Below are 25701 nucleotides of genomic sequence, written 5' to 3'. Positions count from 1 at the left end.
GTCATAGATTGGTATGAGTATCAGGTGGCTTATATTTGTGAAGCATCTAGAGTAGTGCTTGGCAGGAAGGAGGCCCTATATCAGTGCTTCTTGAATGAATGAATGCATGAATGAATGAATGCCTAAGACTCACTGTATAGGTCCTCCAGATGGCACACACATCCAGGCACCAGGTCCAGAGTCCCAGCACACAGTAAGTGTTCGGGACGAGTCAAATGAACAGACTACCACAGATGTCAAGGTATGTGGGGGCGGGGCGTTAGCCCGCTGGTGGAAACTCCTGGGTCCCGGGTATGGGAATGAGCATGGGTCGGACCGGATCTGCTAACTCGGGAGAGCCAGTAGTCTACATGAGCCAATATCCAACTCATCGTTCATTTATTTATCATTTGTTAATTCAATCTGTCAGTGAATATTTATCAAATGCTTTTCACAGGTCTAGTGCTCGGGGCCCACTAACACAGACAGACCCAGGCCCTGCCCTCAAGGCCCCCAGGGTCTGATGGAGAGACCCAGACAACAAGCACGTGAGTTAACAGGAAAACATCCTGTAGAGAGAGGTGCCGCAATGAAAATAAAATAACGTGACAGAGAGATCCTGGGGGCCGCTCAGACTGGATGGTCAGGAAGGGCCTCTCTGGGGAGGTGATTTTGTTTTTTTTAAAGATTGTATTTATTTATTTATTTGAGAGAGAGTGAGACAGAGCACAAGCAGGGGGAAGGGCAGAGGGAGAAGCAGACTCCCTACTGAGATGGGGCTGGATGCCAGGACTCCGGGATCAAGACCTGAGCTGAAGGCAGACGCCCAACCCACTGAGCCACCTCGGGAGGAGATGTTTAAGCAAAGATTTGATGGGAGCTGGAGGCAGCCACAGGGAGGTCTGGGGCAGAGCACTCCAGTAGGAAGGGGAGAGGCCTGGCAGGGGCCTTAGTTGGGGGTGGCAGGGAGAGGAGGCTCCCGCAGAGGGCCGGGAGGGAGGTGACTAGAGATGGGTCAGGAGGGCAGGCAGCAGCCAGCACATTACGGGGCACAGTGATGAGTCTGGCTTTTATTGTAAGCATGACAGAAGCCAGCAGAGGGCAGAAACAGGAGCCTCAGTTATGTTTACCGCTCATCCTGGTTACTGGGTGAAGAGGGAGGATGGGGGAGGGGGTGTGGAGGAGGGAGCCCAGCTGAGAGCTGCTGGCAGCCCCTGGGCAGGTGTGAAGGTGGAGCCGACGGGACGCGGGGGCGAGGGTGCCTGGAATCTAGGGTGCCCTCCAGAGTTTCAGGTTGGGCGACTAAGTGGGCAGATGGTGGTGCCATCTACTAAGATGAAGACGGTGAAGGAAGGAAAACATCGGGTGGCTAGAGTCCCATCTGGGCCATATTAGTTGGAAATGTCTATCTCCTACCCAAGCAGAGACATCAAGCAAGCAGTTGGGTATACAAGTTTGGGGTTCAGGGTGCAGTCCGAGCTGGGGATTAAATGCATGAGTCACTGGCACAGGGACAAGGGCCCGGGAGAGACCACCCAGAGAGAGATTGTAGGAAGAGAAAGCCCGGATGGAGCCGAGCCAATGTTGGGGCCGAGCGGAGTAGGAGGGGCGGGCGGAGCGGCCAAGGAGGGGCCCAGGCAGCGGGAGGAAGCGAGTGTGGCATGGCCAGGGCCGGGCCAAATACGTGTGCCGAGACCGAGGCAGCAGCCATGAGGTCAGAGGTGAAGACAGAGAAGGGACTGCTGGATTTGCCAACACGTGGGCAATTGGGGACAAACACTAGGCTACGATAGGACTGAAACGAAGACAGAAAGTAGCCAAGTCATCCCAGAGAAGGCGTCAAAACCCATGGAGAAGCAGGAGAAAGGGGTGACAGCAGGGTTCAGGGATGGATACTGAAGAGGGGAGACAGAGCATGTTCCTGTGCTCCCCCGACCAAGCTATCAAGTAGACGGGGGTGGTGGGGGGAGACTGCCGGTTAGAGGGGCCCCAGGGTAACTGCAGAAGCAGAGCAGAGAGGAAGCAAGAAAGGCAGGGAAGCTTCTACACAAGCAGGACTGCTTCCTCTCCACCGAGCACTTGAGAGTGAGTCCATGGGTGTGGACCTGCGCAGTTTAGGGAGCGAGAGAAGGGCTGAAATAGTCCTTTCGGGGAGTGGGGACACACTGTATGTGGGCTCCATGCTCACGAGTGTAAGGTGAGATCAGGCGACATGACAGGGACGGGCCGGAGTGCCAAGCCATGACGCCACCCTGTGGGGAGGGGGTGTGGTGGACCCCAGCCCAGGGGGTCCCTGCCACAGGAACACAGCAGCCTGGAGTTGCAGCCTGGGGCAGGACACGGAGCAATGACACCCACCCAGCTTCTGGGACTTGTCCTGCCTCTGTCTTGCAGGGTTTGGACATACTCTGCTGAAGGCAGCCTCCGTTTAATGGAGATATCAGAGAAGGAGTTGATTAATTAATTTATTACTATTTATTATTAAAGATGCTTATTATATATTAAAGAGTTTATTATTAAAGATGCTAAGTCACTACTCGAAACACTCGGAGAGCATTCATGTCTACATAAATAATCTTGTGTATGTGGGCACTGATCTGGATTTGCCAACAATCCCATGCATGTCATGTTGGGACATCACAGAGCTGGTGGGGACCTGGAGGAGGCTGAAACCTGATGAGATAGGGCAGGAGGGCCGCAAAGGGGGAAGCTGGGGCGGCCTGACAGTGAGTTGATGAGTCCCTGAGCATATACTGAGTACCTGCGGTGGGCAGGACTCTCTTCCAGCTGGGGGGAAGCCCCTGGGAGCAAGCCAACTGGTCTCCTAATGCTCTATGGGCGGGGGAGGGGGGGCGGTGGGACACAGACACCTGGGGACTGGCATGGGTCAGGGCAGCCAAGAGACCCATGGGAAGCCCAGCTGGGCTCCTTGACCAGGCTTGGGTGGGAAGGTTAGGAAAAAATGTCACCCAGGGAAGGTGACCTCCAAGCTGAGAGCTACAGGCTCAGAGGGACCAAGAGGGTGGGCCTGGCCGTGGACCCGCTCTGGGAGAGCCCGGAGGCAAAGTGGCCTGGTGGGCTGTTAGCACTGTGAGGCAGGGCACGTGGGTGGTGGAGCCGCTGCTAGAGAGATAAATGGGGCACTGAAAAGTTCTGGATCTCTAGGGAGTTTGGGCTTTGTCCTGAGGGCAAATGGGCAGGAATCACGAAACTGTAAGCAAGAAGGTGAGAATCAGGTGTGTCTCATCTGTAAGATCTCTCTGGCTTGCATGTGGAGGATGAGAAGGTGGGAAGCAGGGGGTTGGGGAGAGGTGGCTATAGGTCCCCCAGCGACAAGGACATAGCCAGGCCAAGGCTGCTGAGGTCAGGGGGCAGGTGAGCAGGTCGCCAGAGGGGTGTGAGCTTTGCTGAGAGATGGATGAATTCCCCGCCAACCTGCAGACGCTGGAGAGCCCTGCTTCGGGAGTGGGGAGGGACTGGGGGTAACTGATGGGTTTGACCCACTTAACATCAGCCGAAAACTTTGAGCTTCTAAAGGTTGTAACTTCATGACACCCATCAGCGGGGAGGAAGACAGAAAAATAAATCCCTTATCTATAAGTATCTAAAACATTCAAATGTTTGTCCGGATGGAGACTGGAGGCTGGCTCTGACTGTCCCTCGAGCCTTTTGACCTGGGGAGCACCCCATACGGCGGGGTCCGCTTGCTCTGAAAACCGTGACCAAGGAGCCGAGCGGAGGCTATGTTTAAAGCCTGCCCAGAACTATTTTTAAAGACCAGGCTATTTATAGACACTCTCTCGAGAACCCGAAGCCTCTCTGAGTAGCATATTTCAGGGTTTAAAAAGTTCCTCCTTACACATAACCTAAATCTTTCCAGCTCCAATTTAAGCTAATTTCTTGCTCTGCCCTCCGAGGACAAGGGGGTGAGCCGGTTGACTTCTTCTTGTGGGGATCCTGTGGGAGCTTGGCAATTACCAAGTCACCCCTCAACCTTGTCTGCCCCGTGCTAGATCATTTGCATTATTCTGCCCTTCCCGCAAGGGCCTCCCTTTCAGACCACTTGAGTCATTAGCATCATGCTTGTTTGGATTCTGCTCATTTCTCTATTTGCCTTTTACAGTGAAGTGGCCCAAATCAGAGGCAGCTTTAATAGGGGACCATCCCATTTCAAGAACGGGGTTTACTGAACCACCACCAGCCTCGTCTGCCCCAACCGCCTCCATTGAGCCCCAAGGCAATGAACAGACTCAGACCCTTCCCAGTAGGTGGGGGCCTAGAAGGAGTCCCTGAGGCCATGACCCCCGTTCCCAGTGAGTCCTGGGGCAGCGCAGGGCAATTTGGTGGTGGGATGATTTTTTATATTAAAATCATGGATTTGTCCCCCCCTCCCCCCACCTGGCCCTGGCATTCCCTGTAACCCTCCTTCATTGGGGTAACTGGAGAGACGATCTCAGTGACTTTGGGGCACAGTTGTCACAAAGGACTGGGAAAACAAGGGTTCACGTCCCAGCTTTGCCGATTTCCAAAGCCTACACGCAGATACTCGCTGAAAAGGTGTGGAAGAATGTGGGATGAAGCGGAGGTGGCTTCTCTCCCCTCCACCTGGAGACCAGGTCAAGTCGCCTGGCTGGGGAGGAGAGGGAGGAAGAGAGGACAGCGGGTCCCAGGATAGAGTGAAGCCAGCTAAGCAGACACGAACAGAGGAGCCCCTTCCAGGACCGCCCAAGGAGCACTCGGGCTGTGGAGCAGCCCCCACAAAGGGTTCCCGCCCGATCTGCGTGGGCAGTAGACAGCAGCGGACACCCCGACAGTCTGGCCATGTGCGCAAAGACACAGCCAGTGCGTCTTCAAGGTCGCTCAGAAAGAGTGACGTCCTCCTAGGGCTTGCTCCCACGTCTCTCTTCACATGCGCTAACCCCATTCTGATGGCCTTGGACATTCATAAGCCCCCTGAGACAGCGGGTGGGCCCTCACCCCGCAGGATGATGGTAGGAGGAAGGGGGGCAGGGATGCCGGCCCGTGTCTGGGTGGGAATGAGGAGAACAAGCTGGAGCCCTCCAAGACAGAGCTGGAAGACCCCCTTGACATGTCCACACCCCAAGTCACAGTTCTGGCCCTCTCTCCCCCTGCCTTCTGCATCTCCACCCCAGACATTCAAACGCCCCAGGAATGTGGTCTTGACATTCTACACAAGCTTTGACCTTGGGCTGCATCTGGGGGAACAGCCTCAACTCTGGCATGATGCGTGATACTTGAAGCCCTGTCTGCCGAGGAGGTGCCTTCTCAGCAGCACCCCCCCAGGCTCTCAGTCCCCCACCCAGGCTCTAGACCCCGCTGCTAAACAGAGAAGTCTGAGTGCCCCCTGTAAGTGCAGTGTCCCCGAGTGGTGAGGGCAGGGCAGAGACAGCCCATATGGACTGCTCTCTCAAGCCTCGGTGACTGCTCGACTCTCCGCCTGCCCCACTAGACACTGTGGCCCGAGAGTGAAAGTGAGGGGGACCCCATCATCGGCTATCCGGACCAGGACACTTGAGAGAAAAGGAGGTGCCATTACTAACCACCCCGGGATAGCTCAGGATAACTGTGGGAAAAGAAATGAATGAGGCAACGAGCCGCTGATCTCTCCAGGGACCCCTGCTCCCCTGCAGATCACCCCCAACCTTGATCCAGGCCTCTCCCTCTGCCAGGGACCTTTCCACCCGCTGGGTGCTACAGGGCACAGCAGTCCTATGAGGGCGTCCAATTCACAGGAGACAGAGTGGCCGACAGTGGGGAACTCAGGGGCAGAATCCCCTCTCTTTTTTTGCCCAGATTTTGTTCATTCCACGTTTAACTACGGAGCACCTGCTGTGAGCCAGGGCTGGAGAAGGACGACTAGGACAGGTATGGGCCCTGCCTGCTTGCGAGTCTCGGGGGGACCAGGACACAGGCAGAAAGCAAAGGCTAAGGGCCAGAGAGTCAGGAGGTGGGCAGTACGGGGGTCACAGGAGCTGACCCCCGGAGACCTCCACTCTGGGGGTCTGGGGAGGCGTCCCTGGGGAGGGGTGTTACAGCTGAGCCTCAGGGATGAGCAGCTAACCAGGTCAGAGCTGCCCAAGTGTGGGGCACACCTCCCTCGGGCGCACAAGCTTATTTTAGACCAGAAGTTCCAAACCTCAGCACTACTGACATCTGGGGCCCGATACCCCTTTGTTGTGGGGGTGGGCTATTCTGGGCTTCTTAGGATGTTTAGCTGCATCCCCGAAAATATCTCCAGAGGTTACAAATGTCCCCTGGCGGGGTGGGGGATGGGGAGAGAGCAGCCGCACCCCGGGGCGGGTGGGGAGGGGAACCACTGGTTGAGATGCTACACATTTTTACAATGGTGATGTTTTTATTTTCCCAGTTTTATGGTTCCCTTCTATTCATTGCAAGTACCACTGGCTTTTCATTTCCGGTGGTGATCTGAAGCTTCCTTTCTGAATACATTTAAGTTTTTTTAAAAAAGTGAGTGATTTAGAGGAAAATGCCACGGAAATGATGGCCCCACGGATGCAGCGGCCTTCGTGGAGGGAGAGGCACAGGACAAAGCGTGAGGACAGGCGCACCAGGTGAAAGTAGCAGGCAGGCGCCCACGGTGGGGGTGCTGTAGGCTGGGGTGTGTCCCATCAGCCACACGCAGGCTTGGGGACCTGGGGGCCGCAGGGGAGGGGTGCGTCCTGGAGAGCACACACTCTCCCTTGGAAGTGCAAGACCAGCGTTCCTCCAGTCTGCGCACCGATTGTTTCTCTCCGGTTGGGCACCAGAGGACAGAATCGGCTTAACTTCCCGGCCCCTGTGGCATCAAAGAGAAGAACATGTACACACCAGAGGTGCGCTCTTTGAGGCAAGATGCTCGCATGAGGAAAGACACCAGGGGCTCTGAAATCATGGCGGGGGCGGGGGGCGTTCACTGGACAGTCCCATCTCGCTGTCCTCCCGGACCATGTGTTCACCAGGGCCACGTCGTGGGCTCCTCCCTTTGGCATTTCCCTCTCTTTCTGCCTCTGTCTCTTCTTCTGTTTCCTTCTACCTCTGTCTTTGACTCTTCCTTTCTGTCTTGTGCTCTCTGTCTCTCTCTCTCTCCCAGGAATATCCAGTCCGTGCGCCCACGTTCCAGGCAGGAATACTGCCCGTGTTCGGGTCTCACGCTGTGGGACCCCCCTCACCTCCCAGTTGGGCCCTGGGCTGCACAGAGAAAACGAGGGTGGGTTTGGGGCCCCCGCCTCACGCCTGGCCAGCGTTGAGAACCTTCCTCCCAAAGCTACTCTGCCATCCACCAGTCACATTAGCCGAAATGCAAATCCCATTCTTCTGGCCGGTTAGATTTCAAGAGCTCTGGGCTGCCACACTTCCCTGCAGGGACGCTGTGATACTATCCAATTAGTTTCGCTGCCTAGGAAGCTGCCTGCACCCCAGGAAAATGAGCTGAGCGGCCGTCTCGCCGCAGAAGCTCCAGGGAGCAAAACCTCCGGACAGCCCGCCCCTTCCTGAGGCTCTGTACTGTCTGCAGAGCCGCTGACTGTCCTCACGTGGTCCGGGAGATAAAGGAGGAGGAGGACAAACAAGGTCCCTGCCCTCACGGAGCTGATGTTCTTGGGGGAGGAAGACAGAAAATCAACACATTTAAAATTCAGAGTTTAATAAATGCTGCAAAGGAGAAGAGGGCATGAGGAGGAAGTGGGAGTCCGTTTGGCCAAGGAAGTAGGGCCCTGCCCCTTTGGGGAGGTGACAAGTAAGCTAAGACCTAGGACTCAGGTCTGGGCTCAGATTCAGGGCAGGAAGGCGGGAAGTGTGCTGAGGAGGCACCTTGGGGTCCTGAGGACACGAGGGCTGGGGCGCTGTCGGCCTTGCCTCCTCGGAGGCCCAGTGGCTCTGCTGTCCCTCCCGCAGGCACCCGTTCTCCTGACCTCTAGCTCGGGATGCTCCCAGAGAGGCACCTCCTGCTCCCCCAGGACAGGAGCCCAGATGGAGCCCCACTCAGCTAGGTGACAGAGGACAAAGCTGGAGTGAGGTAGGGCAGCGGATCCTGGACTTGGGTGCTGTCTCTGTCAGCCTGAGGCCAGTGCTAAGATCTCCCACAGGGTTAGCATCCGGGGATGCCTGGGTCTGAGCACATCTCAGGGCAGAGGAGGTGCTCGTGGAGGACGGAGAGGAGGGGCCCCCAGGAGCATCACCTTTGCTGCTGTTGGCCCTGGTGTCCCTGCCTGAGACCCTCCACTTGTCCTCTGCGTACTCATCTTGGGTGGAAGTAAGTCTGCCTAGCTCTCTCCTGAGGAAGGCCCTGGGAGTCAGAGAGGTGCTCCCACCAGAACTTCGTGGTGCTCAGAGTGGGAACCCCAGACCTCGGACTGCCAGGAATCAAGGCTCAGCTGGGTCCATGAGCTGCTAAGGCCCAGAGGCCAGTGAGGCATGGCTTTACGTAGGCCCTGGGGGCAGCCCGCAGCTGGAGCTCTCCGCCCCCCAAACCCTGCCCTGACCCCACTCCCACCCCCGTCAGCCCTGCCTGCCCCAGCAAGGCTCAGCTGCCCTGCTCCTGACCCAGGCCTCCTGGCTGTGGGGTCCAGTCACCTTCCCTAGGCCTGCCCCAGGAGTGGCCCTGTGTACCCGCCCCCCGCCCCCCAAGATGACAGGCGCCTTCTCCAACCAAACTGCCAGTTCCCTCCCAGGCAGCTGATTGTCTTCTAGGGCTCTTGGGAATACACCTGGGTCCCCATCGCCCCACCCCTGCATCCCAGATTAGACCAACTCCCCCATCCCCATATACTGGCTGGGCCTCTTCCCCCAGCAAGCAGACCATTTAGACACTGTCATGGGAGGCAGGACAAGGTGAACTCTGGAGTCTGACCACCTACATCCAAATCCTGCTTCTGACACTTTAGGACCATGTGATCTGGGCAATTCTGTTAAATCCGCTGTGCCTCAGTTTCCCTGCCTGATAGTAGGAATGAGCCGTGGGCACACAGAACAGGGCCCAGAGCACAGTCACCGCTCTGCAAGTGTGGAGGCTATGCTGGCTGCTGCCATGCCTCACGCCAACCTGATCCCGGGACTCCTGCTACAGTGCTCCACCTGCTGGGTCAGACATCCCTGGAGGCTGACACATGCTGGAGAGAGTCTGAGTTCTTCCTGTCCTGGGGACCATGCTATCCCACGCCTGCTAGTTGCCCTACAGTACTCCCCGACCCCTCTGCTCCACTACTCTTGCATCGCCCTGCTTGCCCACCAGAGCACGGAGCAGAGGGCCCTCCGTGTCCCAGGTCCATTTACAATACCTTTACTGATACCTCTGCGTGGCCATGACTCATCCCTGCAAAGGGGGTCCAGGAATGATGTGCGTGTCCTCATGGAGAAGCACAGAGGAGAGCAAGTAACTGGGAAGTACAGTGGCAATGTAAGAGAGGCTGCAGCGTGGGGCACCCCAGGCAGACTTTGAGGGAGGAGGAAGGTCTTGAAGGGTGATACCTGGGCTACACGGTGACATGGGGTGTTGCCTGTGCACTCAAGACAGGAATCTACACACACCACTTTGCTGATCCTGCTAGGAGATTTTACAAAGGAGGAATTGTTACTCTCTCTTTGACAGATAAGGAGACAGAGGCTCAGAAAGGTTAAGGTTGTGTGGCGGGCCAAGTGGGCCAGGTCCAGAGTGGGTACCCCTGAATGTTTCTCTGCTGCCCCTGGAAGGGCCAGATTCTCCAGATAAAGGACACGAGCACCACCCCCTCAAGCAACCTGAACCTCCAGAGAAGAGGTGTGACTAAGCATGATGACAAGAAAAATGGAAATCTGGCGGGGCAGAAGGAGGGACTGAGAGCCATCGGTGCCCCAGACCTTGCCTGTCTTGTCACTGGTTGACTCTTCTGTGGTCTCTATCCTAGTGGGTCTCAGAGCCCGCAGGCCTCACCAGGGTGTGTAAGATTGCATGGCAGTGGATGGTGTGGCTCTATGCACTGGGGGTGGATGAGAAGGGCACCAGCCCCTCATTCCAGCCTACTTCCCAAACCCCCAGCACACCTACCCGCAGACACCACTAACCTTCAAGTCTCAAACATGGGCTTAACACCCGTCAGTCATCTCTGGACAGCCAGCTATGTCTGTCTGGCCATCCAGCAGGGGACAGAGCTCCAGGTTGGAGGCAGACACACCTGAGTTTGAATCTCAATTCTGCCACTTCCCAGCTGTATGTCCGTGAACAAGTCACTTAACATCTCTGAGCCCCCATCTCTGGGCCTGAGAATAATACCCAGGCATATCCACTCATACAACCAGTATTCCTTGAGTACCTACTGTGTGCCAGGTATTTTTCTAAGTCTTGGGACACAGTAGAGAGCATGACAGAGTCCCTGTCCTCATGGAGCTGATAGTCAAGTAAGGGAAACAGACAATAAAGATGTAATTTCAAGGAAGAAACAGAATGAGGAGACAGAGTGGCTGGAGAAAGCTATTTCCGATTAGATCATCAGGGAAGGCCTCTCTGGGAAGGGGCTTCAAACTGGAACCTGAAGGATAAGGAGGAGCTGAACGTGAAAAAGCCCAGGAACAGTCCCAAGCAGAGGGAACAGAGGTTGCCAAAGACTTTAGATGGGGAGAAGGTCTCAGTGTGGCTGGAGCCTGTGGAGTGAACAGGTGAAGGGCTGCAGGAGGATGGGTAAGGACCAGCTTGGGAAGGGCTAGGGATTTTATTCTAGAAGCCTCCAGAAGCTTTTAAGCAGACACTTCCCCCACTTAGTCATATGAGACATAAAAGCACAGAGCACACATGGCATGCTTGGTAAATGTTGGTTAACTTGTATGTGGTCTTAACCCAGTGGGTCTCAGAGTCCCCAGGCCTATCCAGGCCTTATAAATGTCACATGGCCATGTGGGGCTCAGCTTTGTGCAGAGGGGGAGGACAAGGGGACAACAGCTTCCCCTTCCAGGCCAGGTGTTCTCAGTGCTCTGCCCTTTGGCAGACTCTGCCAGCCGGCCACCTTCCCAGAGATAAATGGTGGCCAAACACAGACTCAACTCACTGTCTCAAAATAGCCATCAGGGAATTTCCAACACCTGGGAAAAGCACACAGAAGGTACCGTTCATGAGAAGAGTTTTCCAAGCGCAAAGCATTTCCATCAATGGGAAGTGTCCTCCAAGGGACCCTTAGATTTCCCCAGCCATCTGCAGCAGCAGAGGCCATCTGCAGGGAGGGAGTGGGATAGAGGGAAGACGGGAGCCTGGGGAGACAGTATAAACCTTTAGTGTGAAGCAGCCAGGACAGGACACCAGGCCAAGGCAGGGCCCAGTGAAGGCAAGGGCGTGAAGGATCCTTGGAGGAGGCCAGTGGGAAGGTCAGCTCTTTGAGGGAAATTTGGCAACAGTTGCCAAAACGGAAAATGCACCTTCTTTTGATCCAGCAATTCCACTGCTTGGAATTTACCTTCAGACAGATTTGTACATGTGGACAAGGATATTCTTTGCAGTAGAGGGCTAAGAACTCCCTAGAAAGTCCACCAACCGGGGACTGATGGGTTAAGTGTGAACAACAGAAATCTATGTCCCCATCCCTCCCCAGATCCCCTGTACGACTTCTACTCTCTTACTCCTCTTCAGCCACTCTGGCCTCCTTAGCCCTTCAGTGTGCCAGGCATAGTCCTACCTCAGTGCCTTTGCACTTGCAACCCCTCTACCTGAGCCACTCTTTCCTTGGATCTCCACTTCTGCAGCAGGCAGCTTCCGGGATGGCCTGCAATGATCCTGCCTCCTTGTGGAACCATAATGGAATCCCCTCCCGTAGAGTACAGGCTGGACTTAGGGACAGAATACTGATGTGATGGCACGTCACTTCCGGGGTTAGGTTTGAAACACACCATGGCTTCCATCTTGGGTGCTCTCTCTCACTCTTTGCTTAGTGCGCAATCTCTTTCTCTTTCTTGGATCACTTCTGCTGGGTGAAGGAGCTGCCCTGTTGCAAGCAGCCCTCAGGAGAGGCCCAGGTCCAGCCCGTGAGGAATCAAAGCTGCCACAACCATGAGCGTGAGCTTGGACATGGCTGCTTCAGCTCCAGGCAAGCGCTGAGGTGACCACAGCCCTGGCCCATGGCTTGACTACAACCCATGGGAGACTCAGGACCAGAGCTTCTGACTCACCTGTGCCTGGATCCCTTACCCACAAAACCGCTAAGTTTGGAGGTTACTTGTTAGACATCAGTAACAAATTCAACTTCCTTCAGGTTTCCGCTCAGATGTCTCTTTACCATAATAGCCTCCCTTTATCACAGTATGAAGGATACCCCTACCCCCCCTTTATAGCACTCATCCCACCTAACATATCCTTTGTGTATTTAACTATTAACTATGTCTCCCTACTAGCACAGCAGCTCCCTGCAGTGGAAATGGTGTCTGTTTTGTTCATTGTTGTATCTCTGAAGCTTAGAACAGGGTCTGGCACGTAGAAGGTGCTCAGTAAATACTGACTAAGTTAATAATCCACAAGTGAGAAAGAATTGGGTAGATTACAATATACTGATCAAAAATGACCCCCAAGAAATATTCATTGAGAAAAGCAAGGCACAGCAAAGTGAATGCCCTGTGTTACCATATATACTTTTTTTTTTTTTTAAAGATTTTATTCACCAGATAGGGATCACAAGTAGGCAGAGAGGCAGGCAGAGAGAGAGAGAGGAAGGGAAGCAGGCTCCCTGCTGAGCAGAGAGCCCGATGCGGGGCTCGATCCCAGGACCCTGAGATCATGACCTGAGCCGAAGGCAGAGGCTTTAACCCACTGAGCCACCCAGGCGCCCCACCATATATACATTTTTAAATGTAGAACAATTCCGGAAGGATAGACAAGAAACTGCTAGAAGTGGAAGAAGGTTTTACAAGGGGAGCTTAACTGAAGTGGGGCTTGAGGGGGAGGCAGGAAAAAGGAGGAATGGCATTCCAGTCAGGATGGATAGCGTGGGTCTTCCTCTGGAGACCAAGATGGCACCAGGCCAGGAGTTCTTCTGTGAGGCTCACCCTCACGCACTGGGCTCCTGGACACCCTCAGCTCCAGGCCAGCAACTTCCTGGGACCTCCTGCTCCCTCCCCACCTCAATCCCACTCTGCTCCAGACCGATCCAGCGCCTTAACCTCTCCCAGCCTGGAGCTCAGAGTGTGTTTTCCTGAACTGGGTTCATCAAGACAGAATCATGGGCTTTATCCCCTCCTGGTCACCCTGGGAAGTGTCCCCTGCCCCAGCACCACCTGGGATCCAACCCCCAGCTATTCTCTCTGCTCAACTGGGAGCCTTACAGGCCTTCTTGGTCCCTGGGGGATTCAGAAACTGCCGAAAGGGTGGAGAGCGGAGGTCGAGGTGGCCACACTGGGTAACCAGAACAGCAGGGCTGGGTTGCCCCATCCCCCCACAGCCACTTGTGCTATAACCATGGCCAGTAAGTGTATTTTCATAGTCTCTCTCTCCCTCTAGGTCTCTCTCTAGTTCTGCCTCCCTGTATCTCTATTCCCTTCCCTGTGTCTTCCTGTACATCTGTCTTTCCCACTATCTCTGTCTCTAGGTTATCTCTGTCTCCATGTATCTCTAGGATTCTCTGTGTCTGTGTCTGGCTTGGTTTGGGTCCCCCTCCTCACCCTACATGAACTACAAGCATTGCCACCGTAATACCAAATCACTGCTCCCTCGAAAATCCCCAAACTGCCATGGTATTACCGATTCTGTTACGGTCATCGTCCCAAGACCCACACTGGGCCCCGTGCTAAGCACTCAGTACATGCTTGCTGCTTCAATCCTTGAAACCCACCCGTATGGTAGGGACCAATGGTGGGACTATTGCCCTGTTTGGGGGAAGGGGTAACTAAGGCTCAGGGAAAACAGAGAACTTAACCAAAGACACACAGTTGGTGGTGAGGTAAGGATCCACACCCAGGTGGTCTGCCCTTCATTCCCACACACCATGGCTTCCCACCTTCTCTTCTCCAAACCTACAATGGAACACTTCCTAGGGAGTCTCCAGCCTCCCAAGAAGGGAGCTCAGGCTGATAAAATGCAGCTCATGCCCAACCCCTCTCCATTCTCTATCAGTGGCCCAGCCTGGCCCAGGGGCAAGGAGACAGCTGCCTATCTGAGCAGCAGGAAGACTTTGGTGTCCACCCCCCATCCCATGTACCCCTTCCACATGCAAGAACCCTCTTAGGTTACCATAAAGCAGGTTCTGTTACCCTTATCCCATGAACAACCATTCAGGAAGGCCACCTTTATGCCAGGGACTAGGAACATAGGAATGACAAGACAGACTCAATCCTGCCCTAAAGCTCACGCTCCAGCAAGGAGAGTGCCTGGCTCATGAGTAACATGGAGGAAAGCCCTGGGAGTAGAGGGTGGGCCTGGTTCATGCCTCCATCAGTCAGGGACAGCACAAATTAGTGAGACCCGGCCGTTGGGTTGTCCCAGGAGTCCCTGAGTCTCATTCCCTCCAGTTAATGGAGAACTCCAGTCCCCATGCTAAATCCTTCCCCCCTCCCCCTCCCCAACTTCTTCCCCAGCCACATAAAGGGGCTTCAGAACACAGCCTTTTCCTCTATAACAGAGGTTTGTCCTCCGTTTCCCCACCTAGTTCCCTTCCCAACCCACTTGCCTGGGGTTGCATCCTCTACCTGCATAACCCCCAGATGACTGAAGTCCTGGCCACTGGAGAGAGGAGGGAGCAGGTTCCTCCTGCAGGTCTCCAGCAGCCCTGCCCACTGACCTGATTTCCACCTAAGGTCATGTGCCCAGCCTTGCCTCCTTCTGGTCACACACCCAGGCTCTGCCCCTTCCTGGCCATACCTCCAGGACACCTTCCTGGCCATGCCCCTCAGAGCCCAGCCTTCCCTTGGACCAGTGCCTGGGCCTCTTCATGGTTCCCCTGAGACCAGGCCCCTGAGCGCCCAGCATTCCCTGCAACACCCACGCCACTAGGTCATTTAAAACTGCTAGAACAGAGAAGTTCCAGGACTATAGGTTTTACTTCCAGTTTTTATTCAACTTATTAAAATTCTCACCTCCTCCTACCCCCCAAAGCCCAATTTCTGCCTGGCCCTGTGCCTGGGGCCAGGCTCATTTGTATGAAAGGCCCAGTGGCCTGCATATTCCCCCCCAACCTTGCCTCTAGAGCTCGGAGAGAATGTGGCCGAATTTCAATCACCATGACCAGGCTTGGCGAGGCTAAGAACAGGACACAGCCTCCCCTCTGAGCCCTACTTCCTGAAGACACAGTGGCTACCCCCAGCTGACAGACCCTGGTTCCTTTCTGGGAACTTCAGACTCCTCTGCAGGCCCTGACTTGCTTCTAACATTCCAGCTCATTCATTCAACAAATATTTATTAAGTGTCCTCTATAGGCAAAGCTTTGGACCAACCACTGGGGATACAGCTGTGAATAAGGCATGGCCATTCCCTCAAGGCTAATGAGGAGGAGGACATAAATAGTGAAGTAAAATCAATTATTACAAATACTAAAATAGAAAGACATAAGCTGTATCTAAAACTGGCAGACCATGGGCTGAATTCAACCTGCAGATGTTGGCTAGAGCTATAAAAAACGGAATTTTTTTTTTTTGCCAACACTTAAGAATCTGGAGGATTTCCATTAAAATATGGGAGTTTTGGCTTCTCTTGTAAAAATCTGAAAGCCTGGCAACAATGGGTCCACATTTCCCCTCGGCGACCCTCCACAGTCTGATGGGAGCTGTGCCATTTAGTTGGAGGCTGTAGTCACGGAACCTCACAGGCCCCGCCAGGCCCACCTCTCCCCACCCTTGCCTGGGCCATTCCTGCCGTGTTCCTGCTCTCACTCAGATTTCCTCCCAGACCACTGAAGGCATTTATCTTCTCAGCCCCTGAAAAGGACCAGAGGGAGAGAAAGGTCCGTTTTACCTAAGCGTGGGGAAGGCCTGGAAAAGGAGGTGAGCTTTGAGCTGGGTCTGTCAAGGTCAGCATGGGATCAACGAGAAGGGGCAGTGGGAAGAAGGGAAGAAGGAGACAGGCAGCTGGAAGGGCCCAAGCGAAGGCAGGGAGTTATGGAACAGTGCCTCTCGGGCCTCCCAGTCAGGCTGAGTTTGGCATCACCAGTTCTCATGGGGCTGCAGACTCAGGGACTGTTCTGGTTCGGCTTCTTATCTCCTGGGACATGCCACAGACAGGTGAGAATAATGCTACAGGTACGAGGGCAGGCCAAGAGGCTTATGGAACACCAAAAGGCCAGGTGTCCAACTGGATCACCTCTAAGTCACCTTCTAACTCGGGTAACTGGAATTAAAAAAAAAAACAAAAAACTTATTCTGAAACAATTATTGATTTGCAGGAGGTTGTGAAGAAATGTACAAGAATGTCTTGCACACTCTTCCCCCACTGTTAAGACACAACTTGTATGGTCCTAGGATACAATATGGCGGTCAAGAAATTGCCCTTGACCCAACCCATAGGGTTGAGTAAGATTTCACCAGTTACTCATGCACCTATGAGCATGCGGGTGTGTGGCTGTGTGGCTGTGTATAATTTTGTCGCATGTGTAGCCTTGCCTGCCCACCACCACGTTAAGATACTCGACTTCACCATCCCAAGACCCCCTAATATCGCCCCCTTTACAGTCACACCCATCAGCCTGCTGCCCCTAATCCCTGGCAACCACTGATCTGTTCTCCGTGTCTATATATGTTACAGCGCAAATGTTACATCAAAGGAATCGGGGCGTATATAGCCTCTAAGATTGGCGTTTACCACTCAGATTAATTTCCCTGAGATCCAAAGTTGGTTCCTTTTAAAAAAAATTTATTATTAAAGGAGAGTTGACATGCAATGTTATATTTGTTTCAGGTGTATGACATAGGGATTTGACAACCCCACACGTTACGCAGTGTTCACCACGATAAGCGTCGTCCCCATCTGTCACATTACAACACTATTGACTATACTCTATGCTGTACTTTTAATCCCCATGACTTGTTTTGTGCAAACTGAAAGTTTGTACCTCTCAATCCCCTTCACCTATTTCGCCCGTCCCCTCGCCCCCCTCCCCTCTGGCCACCACCAGTTTGTTCTCTGTATTTAAGAGTCTGGTTTCTTATCAGCTTGGTTTTTTTTTTAATTCCACATATAAGTGAAATCATATGGTGTTTGTCCTTCCCTGTCTGACTTATTCCCTTAGTGTTATACACTCTAGATCCATCCATGTTGTTGCAAAGGGCAAGATCTCATTTTTTTGTGGCTGAGTAGTATTTCATTATATGGCTACATCCCATCTTCTTTATCCATTTATTTATCGACAGACACTCGGGCTGCTTCCGTATCTTGGCTATTGTAAATAATGTTGCAATAAACATAGGGGTGCGTGTATCTTTTTGAATTAGAGTTTTTATTTTCTTTGGGTGGGTCCCAGTAGTGGAATTACTGTGTCGTACAGTAGTTCTATTTTTAATTTCTTGAGGACTCCATATGGTTTTCCAGAGTGACTGCACCTGTCTGCACTGCACGAGGCTTCCCTGTTCTCCACATCCTCACCAACTCTTGTCGTTTCTAGTAGTTGGTTCCTTTTTTGTTGCTGAGTAGTATTCCATGGTGTGGATATACCACAGTTTATAGATTTATTCGTCCACGGAAGGACATTTGGCTAGTTTCCAGTTTGAGGCTTTTACAAATAAAGCTGCTATGAACATCCATGTACAAGTTCCTGCATGAAAATAAGTCTTCCTTTTTCTGGGATAAATGCCCAAGAATGCAATGGCTGGGTCCATTTTTACTCTTGAAAGGAACTGCCAAACTCTTTCCCAGAGCTCCTGCGAGCATTTCACATTCCCACCAGTAATGTAGGGGTGATCGACTTTCTTGATAAATGGAATTTTATTTAAAAACAAAAAACTCCAGTTCTCCATGGGGCCCAATCTTTCCGCAGGCTGTCTTTCTGAGAAACCCCAGGATGATGACACCCCCATCTCTGGCAGCCTATCTCCCCCTTCTGCTACCCCCTGGCAAGAAGTTCACAGAAAGCTGGGCCAGGCCCTGCTCAGATCTGCCACCTTGGGTCCAGCACAGACACGGAGCATCAGCCGTGCTCCATGGAGCCAAATTAAATCACACAGAACAACTGCTCAGATCAGCAAAGACCCACAGCCAGTCAGAGGAGGCCAGATGCCAGCCCCCAGGTCCCAGAGCATGTCTTAACTCCCCCAGAGTCCGTCTTACTCAGACTGAAAGGCCACCATCAGCAGTCGACCTTGAACAACATGGGTTTGAACTTCACTTCCAACGTGGATTTTTTTCAACAAGTACAGTACTGTAGATGTATTTTCTCTTCCTTATGATATTCTTAATTACATTTTCTTTCTCTAGCTTGCTTTATCCTAAGAACGTTGTATATATTATGATAACATATCAGATGTGTGCTAACTGACTGTTGATGTTGTTGGTAAGACTTCCGGTCAACGGTAGACGGCTCTTAGTTAAGTTTCGGGGGAGTTAAAATCTATACATGGATGTTCGACTACATGGGGACTCAGTGCCACTAACCCCCATGGGTTCAAGGGTCACCTGTATGTGCAAAAACAAAAACCCTAACTCTCATCTAGAAAGCACAGATGTACATATAATATGTAAGCAGATATACTGTATACCCATGGAGTGAAAGTCCCATGGAAGAAAGGACAATTAGGAAGAAAAACTTATAACAAGGCTCCTAGGAGAGCAATGATGAAACCAAGGTTGAAAAACACCATCCTGGAACCACTTCGTGGTCCCTCCATCTCTGAGTCAAAGGGAGGAGGTTGTCCTAACTGGCAGAGGAACACAGCAGGACCTTTTTATTATTTTTTTAAAGATTTTATTTAGTTATTTGACAGAGAGAGACAGCCAGAGAGGGAACACAAGCAGGGGGAGTGGGAGAGGGAAAAGCAGGCTTCCCGCTGAGCAGGGTGTCCGATGTGGGGCTCCATCCCAGGACCCTGGGATCATGACCTGAGCCGAAGGCAGATGCTTAATGACTGAGTCACCCAGGTGTCCCACAGCAGGACATTCTGAAAGGGTACTCCCAACCTTCTCACTTCCCCCGGTCTAGAATCGTCACTGGCTCCCACTGGCTCCAGAGGGAAGTCCGAACTGCCAAGCATGGCGGCCTCTGCAGCATTCTCTCTCCCCGCGCTCCCTGTGCTCAAGCTCTTATCAAAGCTGCAGGTGAGCTACGGATTCCTATCTCCATCCCCATCTCTCCTATGCCGGCTCCGTCAGCCCATCCTGTTGGCTCTACCTTTCAAACCTGTCCAGAGGCCAGCCACGTGTCACACCTCCACCATTGCCGTCCTGGCCCAAGCCGCCTGCGTCTCTCACCTGGACCATTCTAGTAGGCTCCTCACATCCTCCTTGCTGAAAATCCTCAGGGGCTCCCCCACTGCACCCCACCCATGGCACGCCCCCACGTCTCCTAGCCTGGGATCCTCAGACTGCCACAATCCCACCCAGCTTTCCACGTCCCCACCCCCGCCAGCACAGTCCCTGCCAGCCAGTCCCTGTGCCAACCTCCCTGAGCCCTTCACTGGGGCTGGAAACCCTTCCTGGCTTCCTCCCCCAGGCCCTGGGGAGAAACCAGAAGCCTTGCACGGCCCACCTCTGCATCTCCAGGCTCCTCCCATGGCCACTCTGAGAACAGCCCACTGGCCTGGGGCCGCCTTCTCCCTGCCCTCTTGCCCGGAGCAATCTCTCCAACCCCCTTCACCCCCACCGGCCCCTCAGCCAGTTAACTCCTCCCACCCTTTAGGCCTCAGAGGGCAGCCCCCAGCGGGCAGGGTCCCTTGTGACAGTCTTGGGACTTCCTCTTGCTGTCACAGGCTCTGCCACTCGGCATCCACTGCCTCCCCCACCAGACAAAGCCCCCCCATGCCCTGCCCCGGTGCAGAGAGCCTGCTGCCTGCTTCCTGGCACCTGGCACAGGGGAAATGCTCCAGGACTTTCTGTGGAAGGAAAAAAGGGAGGGAGGAACGGGAGGAGAAATGAATGAAGAACGGATGTGTGTCCCTGGTCTCTTTGCCTTTGTCACCCGTGACCACCCTGGGATCACCTTTCTGCCCATCCTTTAAGGCCTCATTTGAGGCCAAGTGTTTCTCCCAGTTTCTGTGGGCCCCCGGGGGAGAGGCTGGCTGTCACAGGCCCACCTCCCCACCGCGCCCTCCGCTCCAGTCGGCCACACAGAGTCAAAATACATTTAAACCACAAACCAAAAGTCCCGAAGCCCTCCCGTGAGCAGAGAGAAACCGAGGGGAAAGGAAGCAGCCCGGGGGGCCGGAGGGAAAAGTAGTTCAGCAGACTGGCAGCTGCGAAGGGCCAAGGGCTGGTGCTGACACAGGGCAGATGGCTGGGGGGGTTCTGTCTTAGGAAATCCGAGGGCAAGACCTGCGCTCTTCTAAGAAACTCGGGATGCACTGGCGGAGTAATGCACGTGCTAAGGGCCCCAAACACAGGGCTAGCAGACAGGGCTTCTCATCCAAACCGGAGCAACCAGGATGCGCTCGTTCAGTTAGCTCTCATTCAGTTAGCCCTGCCCCTGGTCCTCGCACCCGTGCCCCTTCTCAGCCAAGTGCGCAAGCCTGTTTAACAAGCAAGGCCTGAGCACATATCACATGCCCACTCGCTCCGCTGGCTTCTCCACGGAAGGTTTCATTTCACGGCTCCAAACCATCCTGCCACTGCTTTCTCAGAGACAACACAGGGGCTCCAAGAAGATACGCAATTTGCCCAGGACACACAGTCCAATGTGGCCGGGCTGGGGTCCAGTTCCAGAGCCCACGCCCACCTTAGGAGCCCACACTGTGAACCCAAAGGCTCAGGCACCACCCAGCTCACGCGGAGGGGTCTATCCATGGGCTTCGCCTATGGAGTTCTCGTGCATTCGATGAGAAGTAGCTGTGGGTCAGGACTTCAGGCTGCAGCAGTGAAGGAGAATGATCAGGTCCCCGCTCTCCTGGAGCCCACTCTGTAGGGCAGTGGTTCTCAACCGGGCAGGATTCTGCCTCCCGAGGAACACTGGGTGATGTCCGGAGACATTCTGGTTATCATGCCTTGGAAGGAGGCGTTACTGGGGCCTCCGGTGGCTAGAGGCCAAGGATACTGCTGAGCCTACCAGGTCCAGGACAGCCCACCCTCCCCCACCATAAAGAATGACCCGGCACAAAATGTTGTACCAAGGTTGAGCAAACCATGTCTGGGGAGAAGGGCGGGGCAGCAGACAAGTAAACAGATGAGTATGGAAGTTCTTGCCTCCACTCAACGGTATCCACTGAGTGCCTAAGGCACTGTTGGAAAGCCCTAAGCCATTAATAAAAACCACACAGGAGGGTGGGGATGGTGATGGGAGAGGGGAGGAGGGGAAGACCCTCCACCTCCAAGGAGATGCCCTTTGAGAGGGGCCTGAAGGAGTCAGCAGAATGTGGGAGGGCAGTCCTGCAAACGGAGCCCCGGGCTCGGGCAAGATGGGCTCCGAGTGCCAGGAACACCTAGGAGGGACTGAAATGCAGGAGACGAAGTGACTTAGAGAGGAAGGAACAGGCCACACTTCATAGTCAGGGGACGGAGCCTGGGTCCGATTCCACAAATGTAACCTTTGATAAACACCAACTAGAAATGGCAAAAACAGACTTTGTTTTAGGAAAAAAAAATCATGAAAATGGTCAAATTAGGCTAAGTGAGAAAAGATTCTCCATATTTTTAAATCCCTAAAGGTTCTGGAACTGGATCACGGAAAGCTGTACCCGTGGGGAGTTTCAACTTCAGGTCCTTGGGGAGTAAGCCGACCGATCCTCAGGCAAATGCGTGTGGCTGGATAATAGTCTAAGATGTTAATTCGTGTTTTTTTCCGCTGTATTTTCTCCCTCTTTTCTTTCCCTCCATCCAGAGGCTCTAAACTTCCTTGTCCCAGAGGTTTGCAGGAAAGAGGCAAGAAAAACCCACCTGCAAATCCTTCCCTTCCCAGGTTTTTTCACTTTCGGAAGCCTTCATTTGCTGAGCAGATCAGATCAGGGGCCTCTGGGGGTGGGGTGGGGGAAGGAGCTGTCTATACTGTAATCCTTAGGACAAAAAAAAAAAAAAGTTGGCCTTTTCTTGGCTGGGGTGGGGGAGGGGGTGGGGGTCTGCAATGACGTTCCGTCGGCTGGCGTTGATCACTTCAAATATTTTGAATTCAAAGTTAAACAGAGGATTACCATGTGACCCAGCCAATCCTGCCCTCGGAAAACATATGTCCGCACCAATACTGGCCCGTGAATGTTCCTGCCACCATCACAGAAGGCTTAGAGCTAGCCAGAAAGTGGACACAACACACATGCCCCATCCACTGATAAATGGAGAAACCGGATGTGGAGGACCTGGGCTGTGGAATGTTGTTCCGCAGTAGAAAGGAATGGGATGCTGACCCCTGCTAGAACACGGATGAAGCCCGTGAAGATCTCATGCTAAGTGAAAGCAGCAAGTCGTAAAGACCCAGCATTGTAGGATCTCATTTATGCAGGATGTCTGGAAGGCAAATATGGAGATAGACCATGGATGAGAGGCTGCCCACAGCTGGAAGGCTTGGTGGATGATAAGGAGTGTTAGTGGGTACCGGGTTTCTTTTCGGGGCGACGAAAAGGTTTTATAATCGCACTGTGGTGATGGTTACTAAAAAGCACAAAACTGTACACTTTACATGGGAGAATTTTACGATCTATAAGTTATGCTTCAGTAAAGCTATTTTAAAAAACAATGGAATTAAAAATCTGATCTGGGGCTTTCCCGGAAGGCCACGCAGCTCTCTCCATGGCAACCATGCGCTGCTGAGGGGGCGTGCCCTCCCATTTGCCAGGGTCCTCACGGTCACTGTTGTATTACACCCGGCTGGCCTTCCCCACTGATGTCACCCACACTATTCAGTGGGCACTGGATTTGAGAACTTGGATCGAGAGTGACGGGATTGCAGGTGCTAAAAGTATCAGCCTCATTCTCCCACCTCCCGTGTGGCCCTAGCGACAAAGAGCCCGGGGGACCATAAGGGACTGGATGTACAGAGCAGTCGAGGCGCAACAGCAGCCTCCATGGGCCCATGGGGTAGTAAAGCACATGGGCTTTCAGGACAGAACCGCACTCACCAGCCCTGTGCCTTGATGTCCTCAGCTATAAAATGGGGCATGAGGATAGCACCTACCATCCGCCTTCCACAGAGGTGATGGGTTTAGAAGACTAGCACATAACAGACACCCAGTAAATGCTAGCTACTGAGCCCATAACTTCCTGTCTACACTTCCAAATTCTCAGAACTTCTGAAATCCAAAAGCTTCTTTGTAACTCATTTTGGACATAAAACCTGGCTTGACCTGGGCTCATTTAGCGAGAAAGCCTGACCTGAACGGATGTGAAACTACTGACGGTCTTTATTTATCCCCCTAGCATGGATATTCCTGGCTTTTACCTCAGCGATAGATGTGTTTGCTTACAGGGTGCTGCCCAGCCCCTGCCGCAGTGGTAGGTAACGGATGGTCTAGGGAATCACATTACCTTCCAAAATTTGAAAAGTTCTGGATTCTAGGACACTTCTGGCTGGGTTTCGGGGACTGTGACCTGTAGGATGATGGCAAAGACGAAGACGCATCCTGTGTCTGTCTGGCGTTAATAAGACCATAGAGCAGAGACAGGAGGGAGACAGCCCCCCCAAATTCTGAAGACTTGTGCTAGGCCAGGAGGACACAAGCTCAGTACGAAAATTAAAATCTTGGGGCGCCTGGGTGGCTCAGTGGGTTAAGCCTCTGCCTTCAGCTCAGGTCATGATCTCAGGGTCCTGGGATCAAGCCCCGCGTTGGGCTCTCTGCTCAGCAGGGAACCTGCTTCCTCCTCTCTCTCTGTCTGCCTCTCTGCCTACTTGTGATCTCTGTCTGTCAAATAAATAAATAAAATCTTAAAAAAACAAAAAAAGAAAATTAAGATCTTTCCCAGAAACACCCCGGGGATCAGGGGATGAGCGTGGCACTGGCCAGATCGGCTTCAGAGAACGGAGTTTGGGGAGCCTGGGCGTGGGAAGAATGGGAACAGGGAGCTGGAGACAGAATCCAAAGCACTCCCAGACTCCCCACAAAGCCTGCAGGCCAAGCAGGCCCACCCCCTTGCTAGTGCTTAATGGTCCCAAATCAGAGAAGATGGCCCAGGCCCCTCACTCTCTGAAACTGTTACCAGTGCGGCCCCGCCCACCCAAACAGGACCCAGCTGCAGGCACAGCTCCAGTCTGCCCATCCAGACCCCTGTTTAATAAAGAATCCAACTGGCCTTTGTCCTGGGTTCTGAGAGGGAGCCTCTAAATCCTTGGGACTTCCTGAATGACTGGGGTGTCCTTGTTATGCACGAGCCCCTGGATCACACCTGAGTTTTTGCTAATGAATGAGATGACTCAAAATGGGGGCTGGCCACCAGGCAGATCCACCATGAGATCAGAGGGTAGGGCTTGGAGCCAGCACCGACATCAGCCTCCAGGGGGTAGGCTGGGGGTTAGAGAATGAGTTCAAGCACAGGGCCAGAGATCCCATCAATCCTGCCTATGTAATGAGCCCCCAGTAAAAGCCTCTGTACACCAGGCTCAAGCAAGCTGCTGGCTAATGAACACAGTTGCACCACCAAGGCAATGCACCCCGACCCCACTGAATCAGGTAGGCGCTGAAGCCATGCATTTGAGGCCCTCCCATACCTCGCCCTTAGGGTCTCTTCCTTGGGTCCCTTCTGGCTCGCCCCGATTGCGTCTGTGACTCGTTCTAGTGCATGATCACAGGGGCTTGTGGGAACCCTGACTTCGTCAGCTGGTCAGGAGGGAGGCTGGCCTGGGCTAAGACTGAATTTGTGGTGGGCATCTGAGGTGGGGGCGGTCTGGCTGGGGACCGTGGCATCCAAGCCTCGCTCTGGGCGGACAGCGTGAGAATTATATTGCAGTGTACCAGTGGTATCAGAAGACCCCCCCCTTGCCTTGATTTGGTTTTCTGCCAGACGCTGTCAGTCCCGCCCCAATGCCAGAGGCCACCTGCAGCATGGGTTAGGATGGTTCCTGTGCCCGTTAGCAGCTTCCTTCCTCAGATACTTGCTTTCTTAGGTGGAGAAGAGTAGAGATTCTGGAAGGTTAATGCCTCGGGAGTGACTCTAAACCAGTGCCCGGCAGGAGCTGGTGAGTAAAGAGTGCTGCTTTCTCACCCTTTGGGTGAACAGTTCTGAGATGTGTTCTGCACAGTATCTCAGAGGGACCACAGCAGGACTGACCCCCAATTGCTCCCCGTGCTCACCTTCTCATCGACACTCCCTTTATTGACTTTCCTCCCTTCCTGTCTTCCTCCTCCGCTCTTCCACCACACGTCCTGGGATTACCTTCCAAATAAGCTACCATCACCCAAGTCTTCATCTTAGGATCTGCTTTGAAGGAACCCAGATCAAGACCTCCGCCCTTTCTGGGGCTCTGAGTCTTTAGTTCCACTGCTGACCTCCTGCTAATCTCCCAACCTGACAAGCCACTGGGATTTGCAGTCAACCTGTTCGTTCATCTGGGCAGCCACTTGTCCATCGCTGCATAATAATCCTGCTTAGTCCACACCATGGGCATGTCTAGGGACCCAGGCCTGCCTAATCAGAGTATTTCATTCTCTGGCATGGAAACTGGTTCAGGAATGAGTCTATGAACCTAGTTGACCCAGTCACAGTCCTCC

General features: G+C 53.5%; 1 protein-coding gene across 5 annotated transcripts in view; it reads right to left on the bottom strand.

Moving 5' to 3' along the window:
* Nucleotides 1-25701, bottom strand: part of GSG1L (GSG1 like) — a gene marked incomplete at both ends in the record, with an annotated part of 199312 nt that overhangs the window by 40975 nt on the left and 132636 nt on the right. The gene's annotated exons all lie outside the window — the stretch shown is intronic.

This window comes from Martes martes (assembly GCF_963455335.1).
Source record: "Martes martes genome assembly, chromosome: 18".
In the NCBI taxonomy this organism is placed as follows: domain Eukaryota; kingdom Metazoa; phylum Chordata; class Mammalia; order Carnivora; family Mustelidae; genus Martes; species Martes martes.
This window is presented reverse-complemented; position numbering and strand designations above follow the sequence as displayed.